Here is a 17,500-nt window from a genome sequence, read left to right on the forward strand (position 1 = left end):
ATATTAAAGGACGTTGTAGCTCGATATATATATATATATATATATATATATATAGATATATATATATATATATATATATATATATATACATATATATATATATATATATATATATATATATATAGTATATATATATATATATATATATATATATATATATATATATATATATATATATATATATATATATATATATATATATATATATATATATATATATACATATATATATATATATATATATATATATATATATATATATATATATAGATATATATAGATATATATATATATATATATATATATATATATATATATATATATATATATATAGTATATATATATATATATATATATATATATATATATATATATATATATATAAGATATATATATATATATATATATATATATATATATATATATATATACATATATATATATATATATATATATATATATATATATATATATATATATATAGAATAAGTTCCGATTTAAGTATGGTCGTTATTGTCTTGCCAGTGTTATAATGGACACGAAGTTGAGAGCGCGTGCCGAGACGGCTCTTAGATCAATGTGAACTTCAATAGATTTTTTCGAAAATATTTACAACAAAGACGAAATAAACTATATACACACAAAATTGAGGGGATCCTTCCTAAAACTACTATTTTTTACAATATCTGACTTCCAGAAAGGTGTTGGACCCATAGAGGTCAAAATCTGAAAAGAGAAAAAAGGGCAAGTTTTTTTAGGCAAAAATAATTGTCAAAATTTCACTTTTTTTTTTTTTTTTGGTACCTAAATGAAATAGGAAATGGCAAATTTTAAATTTTTTTTATAGAATAAACTCATAATATCCTAGAACGGAATTATGTAAAAAGATATAATTTACTGTTATATCAGGGGCAAAAATCTAAAGGTCATTTTTAGACCTCCTAGGTTCACCATGAAAATTTCTAAAAAATCATTGTAACTATTATAGAAAAGGATATTTATGCATGAAAATATACCAACATATCACAAATTCTATATAAAACAAGATAGAGATATGCCAACTCACCTTTTGGGTATGTAAACAAAATGGCCACAATCCACACCAACTTCGACTGCCAAATCTGTCACCTGAAATAGAGGTAACTACCTGACTTGCACTAACAAAACTATAAATTGAATTTGCTATGGTTAAACCTGTCGCTCTTTTTTATTTTTTAATAATAATATATGAGGGTGTATAGCCATTATTACAGTTAGGAAGATTTCTCTAAAAACATGTCATAAGATAAAGCTCAGAAATGTTATTCTCTCTGCCTCTCTCTCTCTCTCTCTCTCCCTCTACGTTAGTGGCCTCAACGTGAGATGTCGATGGTTTATTGACATAAGTTGATGTATTCTCTGTCATAACAAAAGGCACAGACCCACTAACACCAGCCCCCCCTCCCCCCACCCCTGTCTCCCCCTCGTCGTGTTGTAGTCTTTTCAAGGTCATCTGCTTAATCCTCAATCCCCACACACTCGAGCTGTTCGCCATCTGAGGTGTCAGCAACCTCTAAATTATCATCAACATCACCATTCTAATTCAATTAGGAGTTAGTTGATGACTTCCATACCCAGAGAATACTGTCTGCTGGCCATTGTTGATTAGAACTGTAAAAAAAATGCAAAAACTGAGAAATTTGCATTCAAAGGAAATTGGAGCATATGACAATAGAAGGCATATCAGCCAAAACCAATGACATGCATTTGATACACACACCATCCACCCACAGTTTCCAATAATACAAAACTATACAAGTATCAACAGTATTCGACAGGAAATCGAGCTTGACCGGAGCAATTCTCAGAAAAAGGAAAAGGACAAAGGCAATGCATGACATGATTGTGGTGTGTGGACTACTGACCTCTTGCAGGTTGATCACACCAAAATTCGAGATTGACGATGACTTATAAAAAAAAAAACCATGATTTTTGAAACATGCCTTGGGTCGTATGATCCATCGCACCTTATTTAAGATACTTCGCACATCTCCCTCAAGTCTACAATTATTGTGTCAAAATTGAATTTTTACGCTAAATTTTCATTTTTATTTGATGATAGGTTTAGCGAAATTCTTTTGCACCACATCCAAAATAAGTTTGGAGCCATTAAGGCTCACATGATACCTATTACCCTACTTATCATCGGATCTTATTAAGTACAAAAATCGTTTTTGCCCTTATATGTCGTTCAGTGTGTGTATAGCTACCTACCGTCCTAAAGTAATTAGGAACTTATTTTGGATCCACCAGGAGGCTTCTGAAGGTACGTGTAGACTCTCATAGTGAAGTAAGCTATAGGACATGAAGTAAAATTAGAAATCCAGAGTTTTCTAGTGTTAGAAATCACTCTAGAAGGTGTAAAACTTCTATTGAAAATAAGGAGTTTTCACTTTTAGGGCGAGCTTCCAACAGCCATGAATTGACACTTCTAGAATCATTAATGACCAAACTACTAGTCCACTTGTAAACAACCAACCTCTGCCGGCAAAGTGTACTTCTCTTAGTCTTTTGTTTTCCTTTCTGTCTTAACATTGCCACTGAATAGGTAGGTCCATCTCTGCTTTTGTTATTTTTTGTTTTGGGGGAAAGGGTGGATTTTATGTTTTGTTTTCAAAGTTGTCCTTTTAGGAGTTCCTTTAATATTTTAAATTTTTAACTATTGTGTATCTCTATTTTTTTTTATTTATAGCCTTCCTGGAATTTATATTATTTATATTTCGCACAGCCTCGAAAATTTAATGAAGACATTAAGAAATGTCGGGAATGAAATTGACCCTTTTAAGCAAGTCTTCATGCCTTCGTCCTCATTGATATATATACATAGTATACTATATGATGTGTGACATCTAACATTCAAATAACATTGGTTCTACATCTGATGGTTTTAGAGTGATGGGTATAACAAAAAACTTAAAAGAAAATCATATTTAGAACGGAATAAAATTTTCCATTCATGGTACAATGTTTGTGTTGGTTTAGTAATTACGTTTCAAAAGTCTAGGCTATTACTATTTGTTTTGCGTTGTTGGGCAAAACAATTTTTCTATTTTAATCAATAATCAGAATATTTTTTTGGAAATTAAATCTAAATGTTGCCTACTGTCACGAATGGTCTTTATTCATCTCAACATTTAAAATTATTCATTCTTGTATAAAGAACAGGAATCAGTAATACATGCGTTATCGTCGTTACAAATACTTAATTCAAAATCGAAGAAAATTATTACATTCCCTGTCTCTGTTCTGAAAGTGTTCACACACACAAACATTTATAAATCATTTATCTTCATGTATCTATAGATCTATGCTGATTAGCTTTTGACAAATCATTATTATCTGTACATATATTCCCATGGCAGATGTTCAAAAGGGTAGGGTAAATATGTAAATTAATTTAAAGATTTACCAGCTGTAAAGCTTATATCATGAAAAAATGTTCTATTTTTTGCCTGTTAATCCTAGTACAATTTTTTTCACATAGAATGTCAATGAATTTCTGTTCATCTTGATATTGAAGCCACTATTCTTAAACCTCCAAAAAGATACTGGATCTTCCGTTCTTTCACAGTAACTCTAGAGTTCCCTGGGACCTTGCACACAAGTAATTTTACCAAACCTCTTGACTTATTAGATTAAATGAATGTGTAATTCGCATAACCAATCTGAACAACGAACTTGAAGGGAATCATCACGCAGTCAATTAGAAATTAAATTCTTTATATATATATATATATATATATATATATATATATATATATATATATATATATATATATATATATATATATATATATATAATATATATATATATATTATGGGGTTACAATCCACAATGAAGTAAAAGCCTTCTGTAGTTAAAAATATATATTTCCCACAGTATTATAGCTTTCGACCATCAGCTGTGGTCTTGTTCACTAAAATGTGATATGTCACCTCAAGGACTGACAAGTAGGAGCACACAACATTTGAAAAACCATAACGGTGACCTATTACAAATTTTAGTGAACAAGAGCACAGCTGATGGTCGAAGGCTTTAATCCTGTACAAGAAATAATGTATATAATATAATATATATATATATATATATATATATATATAATATATATATATATATATATAGTATATATATATAATATATATATATATAATATAATATATATATATATATATATATATATATATATATATATATATATATATATATATATATCTATATACTATATAGGCTTCCCATTGCCATCCCCTCCACCTGTCTAAAACAGGAATCATTAAAATAAGACGAGTCCCGCACGGCCAATTCTAAAATTTGCTTAAAATAAATGTTTACTATTAAAACCGTGCTTAAAAAGGTGGAATCAGGAACATTAGTGAACAGGGGTTTCAACGTCGAAACTGACAATAAAAAGGTCGGAGCCCTCGTAGGTTAGGATATCTTTCTTCAAATACAGGACTCCGACCTTTTATGGTCAGTTCGGCGTTGAGTTCCTGTTCACTATGTTCCTGTTGAGGAGACGATCGAGATCATACTAAACAAATTTTTTTCCATTACCTGATTCCTTTTTAACGGTTTTAATAGACACTTATTTAAGAAAATAGTCTTTGATAATTGCCCCTTTAATTTCACCCATTATTTTATAGTGGTATGTAGACGACACATTTGTCTTGTTTAAACGCGATTTAACGCCGACTCATTTTAGAATTCATTAACCCTTAAACGCCGGAGCCGTAAATAAAAAAATGACTCCCGTATGCGGAGGGGTTTGAGAGTGAGCGCGTAAGCGGAAAAAATATTTTTTCAAAAAATCACAGCGCGCTTAGTTTTCAAGATTAAGAGTTCATTTTTGGCTCCTTTTTTCTCATTGCTTGAAGTTTAGTATGCAACCATCAGAAATGAAAAAATATATATCCATATATAAATAATGCGATATATGATAGCGCAAAAACGAAATTTCATATATAATTGGTATTCAAATCGCGCTGTGTGCGCCAAACGGTTAGAGGTAACAAGTTGCTTTTTTTTGTTTTTTTTTCGTTGTAATGTGCACTAAATTGCGATCATTTTGATATATAACATATTGTAAAACAATAAAAGCAACACAGAGAAAATATTATCACAAAATGATGCATGAATTCGTAGCGCGCGGATGTAAAAAAAATAATTTTTTAATAAATTCACCATAAATCGAAATATTGTTATAGAGACTTGCAATTTGTTTCAAAATGAAGGAAAATGATTGAATATTACGATACTGTAAGAGTTTTAGCTTACAAATGCAGTTTTTTACCATTTCGAACGAGTTAAAGTTGACCGAATGTCGAATTTTTGTTTAAAAGTTTTTTTTTATATGCAAATATAAAAAAAATGAGAAATGCTACAACTTCCAATAATTTTGTTATATTGTGCATGTTTTTGCGCACATTTTCATATATAAAACTTTAAAAAAAGCGTAATATGAAAAGGCTCAAATATTAGGAAATGTGACCTACGCGTTTCTGAGATTTTCGGCCGAGAATAGGCGCGCGGACGGAATAAAATATTTTTTTCAAATATTCACCATAAATCGAGATATTGTTCTAGAGACTTGCAATATGTTTTAAAATAAAGATAAATGATTGTATATTACTAGACTGTAAGATTTTTATGTTATAAATGCGTTTTTGACCTTTTGTTTTCGGTTGAGTCAAAGTTGACCGATCGTAGTTTTTTTCGTACTTATCGTACTTTATATGCAAATATTTCAAAAATGATAAATGCTACAACTTCCAATAATTTTTGTTATATTGTGCATGTTTTTGCGCACATTTTCATATATAAAACTTTAAAAAAAGCGTAATATGAAAAGTCACAAATATTAGGAGAATGTGACCTACGCGTTTCCGAGATTTCGGCCGAGAATCGGCGCGCGGACGGAAAATAAAAATATTTTTTTAAAAATATTCACCAAAATCGAGGATTATTGTTCTAGAATTGCAATATGTTTTAAAATGAAGATTAAAGGATTGAATATTACAGACTGTAAGATTTTTATGTATAAATGCGTTTTTTAACCTTTTCGGTGGAGTCAAAGTTGACCGAATCGTAGTTTTTTTCGTACTTATCGTACAAATATGCAAATATTTCAAAAAATTGATAAAGCCTACAACCAAATTCCAATAATTTTTGTTAATTGTGCATGGTTTTTGCGCACATTTCCATATATAAACCTTTTTTAAAAAAAAGCGTAAATATGAAAAAGGCTCAAAATTAGGAGAAGTGACCTACGCGTTTTCCAGATTTTCGGCCGAAAAATCTTCGCGCGGGAGGGGAAAAAAAAAATATTTTTTTTCAAAAATTACCAGAAATTCGATATTGTAAGACTTTGCAATATGTTTTTAAAATGAAGATAAATGATTGAATATTACTAGACTGTAAGATTTTTATGTTATAAATGCGTTTTTGACCTTTTCGGTTGAGTCAAAGTTGACGATCGTAGTTTTTTTGTCGTATGCTTATTTCGTACTATATGCAAATATTTCAAAATGATAAATGCTACAACCTTCCAATAATATATTGTGCATGTTTTTGCGCACATTTTCATATATAAAACTATAAAAAAAGCGGTAAGTATTGAAAAGGCACAAATTATTAGGATTTTAGAATGTGACACTTTTTTTTCCTACGCAATTTTCATATATTTTCGTCGATGTGACGCGTTTGCGGCCGAGAATCGGCGCGCGGACGGAATAAAAATATTTTTTTCAAATATTCACCATAAATCGAGATATTGTTCTAGAGACTTGCAATATGTTTTAAAATGAAGATAAATGATTGAATATACGAGACTGTAAGATTTATGTATATATGCGTTTTTTACCTTTTTCGGTTGAGTCAAAGTTGACCGATCGTAGTTTTTTTCGTACTTATCGTACTTTATATGCAAATATTTCAAAATGATAAATGCTCAACCTTCCAATATTTTTTGTTATATTGTGCATGTTTTTGCGCACATTTCCATATATAAACCTTTAAAAAAAGCGTAATATGAAAAGGCTCAAATATTAGGAGAATGTGACCTACGCGTTTCCGAGATTTTCGGCCGAAAATCGTCGCGCGGAGGGGAAAAAAATATGTTTTCAAAAATTCACCATAAATCGAGATATTGTTCTAGAGACTTGCAATATGTTTTAAAATGAAGATAAATGATTGAATATACTAGACTGTAAGATTTTTATGTTATAAATGCGTTTTTGACCTTTTCGGTTGAGTTCAAAGTTGACCGATCGTAGTTTTTTCGTACTTATCGTACTTTATATGCAAATATTTCAAAAATGATAAATGCTACAACCTTCCAATATTTTTCGTTATATTGTGCATGTTTTTGCGCCACATTTCCATATATAAAACTATAAAATAAGCGTAATATGAAAAGGTACAATATTAGGAGAATGTGACCTACGCGTTTTCCGAGATTTTCGGCCGAGAATCGGTCGCGCGGACGGAATAAAAATATTTTTTTTTTCAAATATTCACCATACATCGAGATATTGTTCTAGAGACTTGCAATTTGTTTTAAAGTGAAGGTAAATGATGAATATTACTAGACTGTAAGTAATTTGCTACCACCCCCCCAAAAATAATATTTATATATATATATATATATATATATATATATATATATATATATATATATATATATATATCTATATCTATATATATATATATATATATAGATAGAATATATATATATATATATATATATATATATATATATATATATATATATATTTTATATATATATATATATATATATATATATATATATAATTTTTTTTATACGTAAAATATATATTACATTCTTCGATTCTGGTACCAATACATATAAAAATAAAAGGAATGCAGGGGACACTTCTCTTTTCGCATACAATGAAATGTCTTATTATTATTTTATCATGCACACATTCAGAGATATAAAAAATTGTAATAAATATAAAACTAAATATAAAATAAATGCAGAATACTCACTCGTAATCCTGACTCTTCGTTCTATTCTTGTTTTCTCCCTCCTCCATTGAAGAGTCTTGCATTTTTTCCACTCACGACATGACGAGGTACAAGGTGGAGGAGGGAGACGCGCGCCCTTACTGATGATGGACCCGGCGGCCCCGTGCGCCCTCCGCTGTCGGTTTAGGGGGCGCGCGCCAATCCCACATGACCTTAGTGTGATACTTTCGGTCACACTCCCCCTATCCTGCAAAGAGCAACTTGCAGAGACGACAGAAGAACCGGGTGTCTCTCCTTCTGCCATTCATATGGCACACCCGGCACCGTTTCTGCCTTCGCCCTTCTAAGGCCTCCAGTATGTGTTCCCCTGGCTGCAGCCGACACGCAGGGTCCACTACCGACGAGAAGCGGTGATGGCGGGGCCGGCAGCAACGAGGGGCGTCGTCAGCAGGGGCGTCGGCAGCAGGGGCGGCGACAGCAGGGGTGTCGTCAGCAGGGGCGGCGACAGCAGGGGCGTCGTCAGCAGGGGCGGCGGCAGCAGGGGCGGCGGCAGCAGGGGGTGGCGGCAGCAGGGGCGTCGTCAGCAGGGGCGTCGTCAGCAGGGGCGTCGTCAGCAGGGACGGCGGCAGCAGGGCGGCGGCAGGTCGAGCGAAGTGGCCCTCTATCTGCCCTTTCCTATAGGGGCAGATCTGCAGCTCGGGGCAGGGTCAGTTATGGAAGGCCACTCATCGGGATCGAAGTTGATGAGGGCATTCCCGGCTACCTCTAGGAACTGTGCGTGGGTCAAACCTCGGAAGATTGTCACCGCGGTGGACCCACAGACAGTATGTAGGCATTTTGGAGGGCCAACTGAAGGATGTATTTGAGGAGCTTCTGTGTCCACCTTCTGGTTCTCCTGGCGAAGGGATAGTACTGGATGAGCTGGATCAAAGAGATCAACTCCTCCCTGTGCCTGTTGTAGTGCCCAATGACAGTAGGCCGCTCGGTACGAAACTCCTCAAAACAAACAACTCGGCCTGTCGGACGTGTCTTCTTCCGCTGTACGATCTCTTCTGGATGGGTTCATGACTCGTCGTAACCATGGGGGACGAGTCGGACACCCTTCCAACAGATGACGAAGAGACAGCGCCCTTCCGCCGCCACTCTGACTCTCCTCTTGCCAGGTGTTGCGGATGACTAGCGAACCTCTTGAGGACATTCGGGGCCCACGCACCAACCGAAGGGTACCACTGACGTGAACACCTGCTTCATACAGTTCCTGGGCCAGGGATACCGAGTTATAATAATTATCCATAAAAAGGTGATATCCCTGGTTACGGAAACGTCCCACAAGGTGAATACAGTGTCACGCAGCGTGGAGAATACCCCGGTTATACACTGAAAAGTCCCACAACGTATCCAGTGTTGCCTCGGTAATGAGAAAGAATTTCACACCATATTTCTTTGGCTTCTTGGGGTTATACACTTTTATACTAAGACGTCCTTGTAAGGCATCATCCCCTCAATCCAAAGACAGGTTCTTTCCAGGAATCACGAGATTACTACACCGCTCACGGATATAATCCAACACTGTACGCACTAAAATGAGGCGATCACTGTTATTCCGGGGTATGGCCCTTCGGTTGAGGCGTTGAAGTACCTGTCCATCGCCAGGAAATTATCACGGGACCATAACGCCAGGCACATTCGGCATATATAAAAATAACTTCTCTGTTCCAATATTGCCTGACGTCGATAGCAGGTGTCAAACCAAAATAAATGTGGAGCCCCAAAAAATGTGCCATGTCAATGAGGTTGCAACCCCGCCAGGAATACGACAAGGTCGTCTTCAGCTCATATCGGCAGTACCGAGCGTAGTCCACCGTCTCGTGTACCAGGTATTCCAGCAATTCCCGCGTCAGGAAAAGCTGGATTGAATCCCAAAACCAGTCAGGGGTACTGGTACGGTCATCCCAGGGGGTTGCCGTGAAGGTGGGGTGATGTTAGGAGGGGTCCTCCGTCCACCCCTCGTCACTCTCCGACGACCGACCTTCACCTTGGCTGGCGCGACGAGCGACCTTCTACGTGCCCGTGCGCGCGGGGCACGCGCACGGGTGCGGGCACGATGCACACTACCCCCCCCCCGTTGGCCCATCACCCTCACTTAGCGGCTCACTTTCTGTATCGTCCTCTGCGATAAAACTTGAGCCCGTATCCCCACCTCCCCCTCCCCCTCCCCCTCAGATTCCCTCGTATGCACTGAATTCGAGATCACTTTCGGGATGTGAGCCTCGAACGGACATTGGGGGCAAATATTCATCCTCACTTTCATCGGGACTGATGTCCTCATCACTCGATGACCATCCGCCATCAAAATGAGGACCTTGCGACATGTTCCCGATCAAGCTCCGAAAGATATTCGTCTATGTCCCTTGGTTGGAGCCTCCCAAATGCCTACGAATGCCCTAAGGACGCCCACATGCTTTCTAGGGGTAACCAAAGGCAAACGATGTGTTCCCGAAACACTTTCAGCCACACGTGGCCGCACAGAACGGCCTTGAGGCGCGGGGTCATGCTGGGTGCTTGGCCCCTCGCCAGCATCCATGTCCAAAACTCGCCTTACACGATCCCTTCCGACGGGTAAAACGCGCCTTTCACGGTTCACACGTCGTTGAGACATATCTACGAATGTCCTGTAGCAATACAAATGCTCAAAGTCTCGCACAAGTCCAGAAAAAACACGCTTTTCACGAAAAGATCGCTCTCGGATGGTGCGCTACTGATGCTGGCTGGAGCGAGGAAGAGAAGGGATAGCGCGCATGCGCACCTGGGTCACGCTTTCAAAACAAAACAAGGCCTTGATCCGTGGACTCCCCAGCATCCCCCAAGGCGCGTGATTCAAAGTTTTAGGCTGTAGGCCTATAAGTATTTTTCCGCGAAATTTAATTTTTAAAAAAAACTTTTGTATGTCGACGTAAAATACGTCCAGTCGGCACCCGACAGACAATTTATCTCGACGTAAAATACGTCCAGTCGGCGTTTAAGGGTTAATGCTCAACCCCAACCCCATTAAGTTTACAGTAGAGAAAGGAACTCACAACTCTCTATCATTCTCGATGTACGTGTCGCTAGGGAAGATGCTGGGTTTCAAACCAGCTTCATAGCCAAAATACTTAAAATTTATATTGCATAGTTCATGCAATATAAATTTTAAGTTGTATCCTCTCTCTACCCTCCTCCACAGGGCGTACTCTCTGACTTCCACCTGGTCAGCTTTTCATAAAGAAGTGGAGTTCTTGGCTCATTTTTCATCAATAATTGTTTTCCATCTCACTATTTCCATAGAGTCCTTAATAAGCTCCTAACACAAAATGAAACCGCCTATTCCCATATATACCGCTCCCAAAATGATGTTAATTATGCTAAGTTCCCTTTCCTTCACGATAAAAGTTTTAAACAGAAATTCATGAATTTAATTTCATAATGTATTGCCAGCAGTTAATTGAAGTTGATCCCACGAAATCCTCTACATATACGTTCTTTTTCCAGAGTGAAGGACAGAATTGAGCTCTTCTTTGACACCCAACATTGTTTATAAATATACCTGTCCCAGATGTAGTCTGGGAATTTACGTTGGTTGTACGAGGAGGCTTCTCAGGGTCCGTTTCTGCTCCCATCAAGGTGTCAGCTTTAGGACAGGGTGCAGATCGCCCAATCCCGGATATCCAATAATCGGAATCACTCCAGATTGTGGTGCCCGCTTGGACATGAATGATTTTAAGATTATTGGATCTGCAAGCAGAGACGACGAGTGATGATGTTGGAGTCACTCTTATAAAAAACTAATGTACCAACACTAAACACCAATCGTCGTCCACACAACTGTTTTAGCATAACTGCCGTTCATACTAATCAAAAATGTTTTTTGAGGTGGGATGATGAGGTTAGGGAATTCACCACAATTTTTTTTAATTGCGGAAGGTCTTCTGTTGACAAAGTGTTGCTGCGAACTTTTGCTGTACTCAAAGAAAAAAAAAAGAAAAGCGTTAAATTCATAATCATAAATTTTCATACACATTTCCTAATGTTAATTTGTATTTTCTTACTCATTTAAGTGCTCATAAATACATGTAATGATCGAATGAGAAAGTTATAAATGCTCCCTAGCCATAGGTATTTTTGCATAATGTTCCTCGTTCGTCGTTTGAGATTTCATGGTAAACATAGCCGACCCATTATTCCGCATTTAAGTAGACCTGGATCGATAAACCTCATTGAAGAGTCACGAGACAACGCACTGGAATTTTTCTGAAAAATTTTTTTTTAACCTTTGCTTGAAACATATTTCAGTCACAGAAGGTTTAATATTGTTTCATTTGTATAATTCATCAAGTGTATAGTCAATATTTTCCCTCAAGTTTGCACTCCCATCGTATTTTTCCTTACAAATTACTAGAAATGAATGAAAGCTAGATCAAACTTGCTACTCGAATATGTAACGAGTCACGAAAAAATAAATGTATCTAGAAATATAATGTAAACAGGAAGAAAACAAAGAAAAAAAATAATTATGAAATAAGGTATGAAATAGTATGTAAAAAATAAATATGGACATACCGACGTTATACATATACCAAATATGTATCAAAATATATCGTCAACCATTTGCCCCTCCAATAGACCAAGCTTGGCTTTCATATCTACATAGGTGCACTAAAAGAAAAAGATGCACAAGATATCTGTGCCAATGATATAATTTCTAACATTATCCTAAATTCAGACAAGATTTTCTTACATGGGCGTTCATAAACCTGTCTATTCTTCAGTGTTATTTGATTATAAAATTCGAAACACTTCAAAGTCTATTAGGCGAAATATTACAGCTTTACCGGGATAGATGTTAAATAAAAATGTATCTATTTATTGAAATTCTCCTCCGTCGAAAACTTGGGCTCTCTAGAAGTAATATGGAATTTGGAACAAAAGTAACTTGTATATGGTGCTGATTGACATATATCTTTAAATTCCAGAGAGATCTATTGAACCCAGAAATGCAATATTAGAATAAAACACATTTCTAAGAACTTACAAAATTACTAAAAATATAAAACGTAATGATCATCTTTAAGAATGATATAAGAAAATAAATCCGTATTGTTTGTTGGAAAGAGTATAGACAAATACTATGAGGAAACATAATAATATGTGTGGGTAGATTTAATAGAAAAACTGACAGATCAATGCAGTTCTTGTCAAACAAAAATTGTGTGAATATTTGAAAGCTTACACCCACCCATATATGGCTACTAAGAGAAATTAAATTAATTGATTTGACTTTTTATTGGTAATATAGTGCATTGTCAAATGGTGTTAGTTAAGGGGTTTACTCATGACTTACAAGGTGTTGCCAAGCATCGCCAACCATTGCTTTCGAAACGTGCTCTACTCCCTTCCGTTCCTCCATACCTCCCCCTCCCTCGCCCTTTCCCTCCTCATCCCTCCTCACCCACCTATTATATGATAAAAAGTAAACTCGAATGTAATAAATATGTTGTTTTGTAGAGTCTGCGTTTGTTTAATTATTGTTATTATGTATTTTCTTAAAAAATTATATAAATGGGAGTAGGCTATAGAGCGTCTCATCGTCACTGCTCACCCCTAAATCCCACATAGTTGGGCCATATCCCTAGGTCCTGTGACCGTGGAGTCCAGAACTACGTTTCTTGGTGGTTTTGTCATCTTTAGGGGTTCAGTAAAAAAAAAAAAAAAATGGCCCCCATGTACCTCCGAAAAGTGTGGGAGAAAATTTTGGCGGCACTTTTTCAAAATGGCGGCCAATGCAACGATGAAATTTGAAAATTTATGGCTAATCACATTTTTGTTATGAAACATTCATATAAAGGGTTTTTGGGGTCAAGGAATTCATTTCCGCAACAAAAATTTACATTCTGACACATTCTGATATACATAAAATTCCAATAATGCCGCCATAAAACTTATGAAACTAGGATATGAATGAGCCTTTGGTGTCCAATGTTTCAGGAAATTTGTTAAAGAAAATACCAGTCCTTCTCTATACGACAAAGATCATTGTGTTTGGTGTGGAAAACCAGCTGATGAAGGCACCCTAATCGTAATGTGATTTTCGAGAGCATAAGATCAGATCCCGTCAGTCTTTACTTCTGATATTAAGTTTTTGTGTCGGAATTACCCGGTGACACTCAGGTAACCATAATTAAATAACACAGTTTAACCTAGAACCCAATATATAATTAACACTACTATTTAGAGTGGTAAAGGAATAATGAAATCGTTCTTTCTCTCTCTCTCTCTCTCTCTCTCTCTCTCTCTCGTGTATTAAGTATTATCATAGGTGGAAAAGAGGTGAAATAATTGAGAATATCACAGGAACTTTATTCACAGTCTTCGTCACTATCAAGGGACGAATCATCCTCATTATCACTGTCGATGTTGATAATTACGGGATCTACAGGTTTGTGGATGCTTTCCGTGGACCAGTATCCATCCGCGAAGGCTCTGACCGTCTCACTACCTATGAGATTGATCTTTAATCTGTTGTTAGCTTCTCCAATTTCTTTATATGGGTTGGAGTCGTATTGTAAATGCACTTCTGCAACGACGCGGAAAAAAAAAAGTAACATGGTGGCCATGACAGCGACGAAAAATCCGTCTTCATAATTACGCAGTGAATAATTATAGTGCGATTGCTGCAGCCGCCAGACAACCCCTTATCATTACCTTACTCCCTGACACGCCAAGGATACTATAAACAGTATACAATGGGAGAAATTAAACATTATTATGATTCATTAGTCAAACCTCCCTATCCTCTTCATTATGAACTCTCCAATCATCTGCTGGTATTGAAAAATGTCAAGGAAAACGGTATTTTATTCCGTATTGTAAATTACATAAAGGTATAAGGGGGAGAAATGAGAAAAATAGCTATAAAGAAAGAGTGAGAGAAAGTGAGGGAGGGAGGAGGGAGAGGAAGGGATGGGGATGGCAGACATTCGAATCTGTAAATGACTTGCTTTTAAAAGTCTAGAGAGAACTCCTTAACCATTTGACAATGAACTATATTACCAAAAATTAAGGTGAGTTATATGTACCATTTCTATCAGATAATTAGTTTGGAATATATTTGAGAAAATCGATGACTCACGTTACCTGAAATGCATTGTACACGTTTGCACAGTAACAGCAGAGTTAAATAACAAATTCCAGTCAAAGTTTACCCCCCTCTAAAGCAAACTTATCAATCACATCCTATGCATTTATTTCAATATCCCTATACACATGGACAACAACTAAGTTACAAGGTCTACCAGCAGTCCTCATCTCTCTCTCTCTCTCTCTCTCTTCTCTCTCTCTCTCTCTCTCTCTCTCTCTCTCTCTGTTGCAGTTCTCACTTACGAAACTTGCTACATTACTTTCCACATTTACCTGCTGCTCTGTTCTACTCTCTTCCTCGTATTGTTAGATCCTCTCAGCTCTTTGTTTCATCGTTGATGTTTTTTTTCTTTTTATATTTTACAATTGTTTTCTGAAAATCTGTTCTTTTCTATTGCTACAACAGCACAAGAACAACAACAGCTAATACTACTTTTAATATTAATATTTAAGGTTTTGAGTTTTGCTGACATAGATGGTTTGATAATAATCTACTCTTAAGGACACCATTCATAAGCTTAATCGTGAAGTTAATGTCAAATATATCAAAAAACAAAAAAACCTATTTTCTCCAAGGTCATAAAAGGCATGTCTATTGACAAAAGAGAAATTCGGAGTAGAATAAAACAAAAGGTGTATATAAAAAATAACAACAAAAACTAACGCGGTGTATATCTGTATAATAAATTTGGCTACCTGTAATGAGGAACACAAGGAAAAGGTTTAAATGAATTCCTTATTGACAACTTGCGCCGTTCAGCTCGGACCTGCATGTATGAATATGCAGTAAAGTGTCTTAACAAGAGCTTAAATACACCGAATAATTGTAATTCATAAGTAATTACTTAACTGTTAACATATATTTGAAGTAATAACGATCATTATGATAATAATATCAAATCTTATACGATACCCATTTAGATTATTTCATAGAGATGAAAGAGAAATGACAGTCATGGTATGTTTACGAAAAAGATGCTTAGATCTCCAAAACGTCAACAAGATATTGCATCTGACGGTGGCGTGATCTATGAGGTTGTCAGTTTGCCACTTAAAAGCATATATTAATTCATTCAAGGATGCTAAAATGGTTTGTCAGTTCTTCCGCATGTTTTCTGTGCTCGATTTTTCTGTCCGCCATCAGATCTTAAACTACTGAGGCAGAGGGCTACAAATTGGTTTGTTTATCGCGCGTCTGGCAATGCTATAGGACAGGACGGGGTTGAAAGTTTCACTGGCCAGGGCTCATAAAGCTCTATACGCTGTACAAAAAACTTGATTGCGCCGAAGAAACTTCGGCACATATTTTACTTGTTTTCTTTTGTCTCATGTTCTAAGTTGAAAATGTGTTTGTGCGAAAGGATTCACATCGAGTCGGGTGTGGTTGATCTTGGCAAATTTTCACTGGGTTGCACTCCGGGCTTAGGAGAATGTCTCTGAAATTACGAATAGCTCCGTAGATATATAGTTTTAGAAATGACGAATTCCAGTAAAGATCAAGCTGCCCTGTATAATTAATCCTCCTTAGGACGAACCTTCCTTATGTTACGGCCGTTTAGCGTCTTGTAGTGGTATACAAATATCAAGTCTAGACATTAATTAAACCATATAAATAGTTAAGCAAACCCTTAGACCGAGCAAACTGTAAGGTTGGCTAATTCAAGAAAAAACTTAGCAATGAAAGGGAAGATATACAATTCATTTCAATGACGATGTAAGCATTTTTTTTTTTTTCTTTTTTTTTTTTTTCGTGCCGTTCACGGGAAGTCCAAAGTCACTGTTTACAACCCTATATGAGCATCTTTTACAAGTCACTCGTAAAAACATACTAATTTTACAACGCTATGCAAATTTTGTCTTATCATTTCTTTTATTCGATTTTATAAAATTATAATTCTAACTCACACAGTATCATAACAGAAGAGAACTAAAATCAGTAACAAATTTAGAGCATATTTGTTGTAAAATATCTACGAGATTTGCTAAGACGGGGAGATTCAGTAATTTCATGTGAGGTCTGCATGTTTTTTTCTAATGTTCCATTGCAAAATTACAATTGTAGCTGACATGCTATCATAAAAGATAAGAACTGAAACCAACAGTAATCCTTCGGTATATCTAAGAGGAAATGAATAAAGAGACGTCATGGGATAGAGAAAGGCAATAAATGCAAACGTCAAGTCTCATGACACATTGATCCCCCTCTGTCAGGTGATAGTTACCAAAGTTGCCATAAGTCATTTATGGACCATTGAAGTGAAATAACCACATTTCCCGCTAAATTCATTCACATTGTATGGTGCG

This window comes from Macrobrachium nipponense, chromosome 11, assembly GCF_015104395.2.
Source record: "Macrobrachium nipponense isolate FS-2020 chromosome 11, ASM1510439v2, whole genome shotgun sequence".
Lineage (NCBI taxonomy): Eukaryota > Metazoa > Arthropoda > Malacostraca > Decapoda > Palaemonidae > Macrobrachium > Macrobrachium nipponense.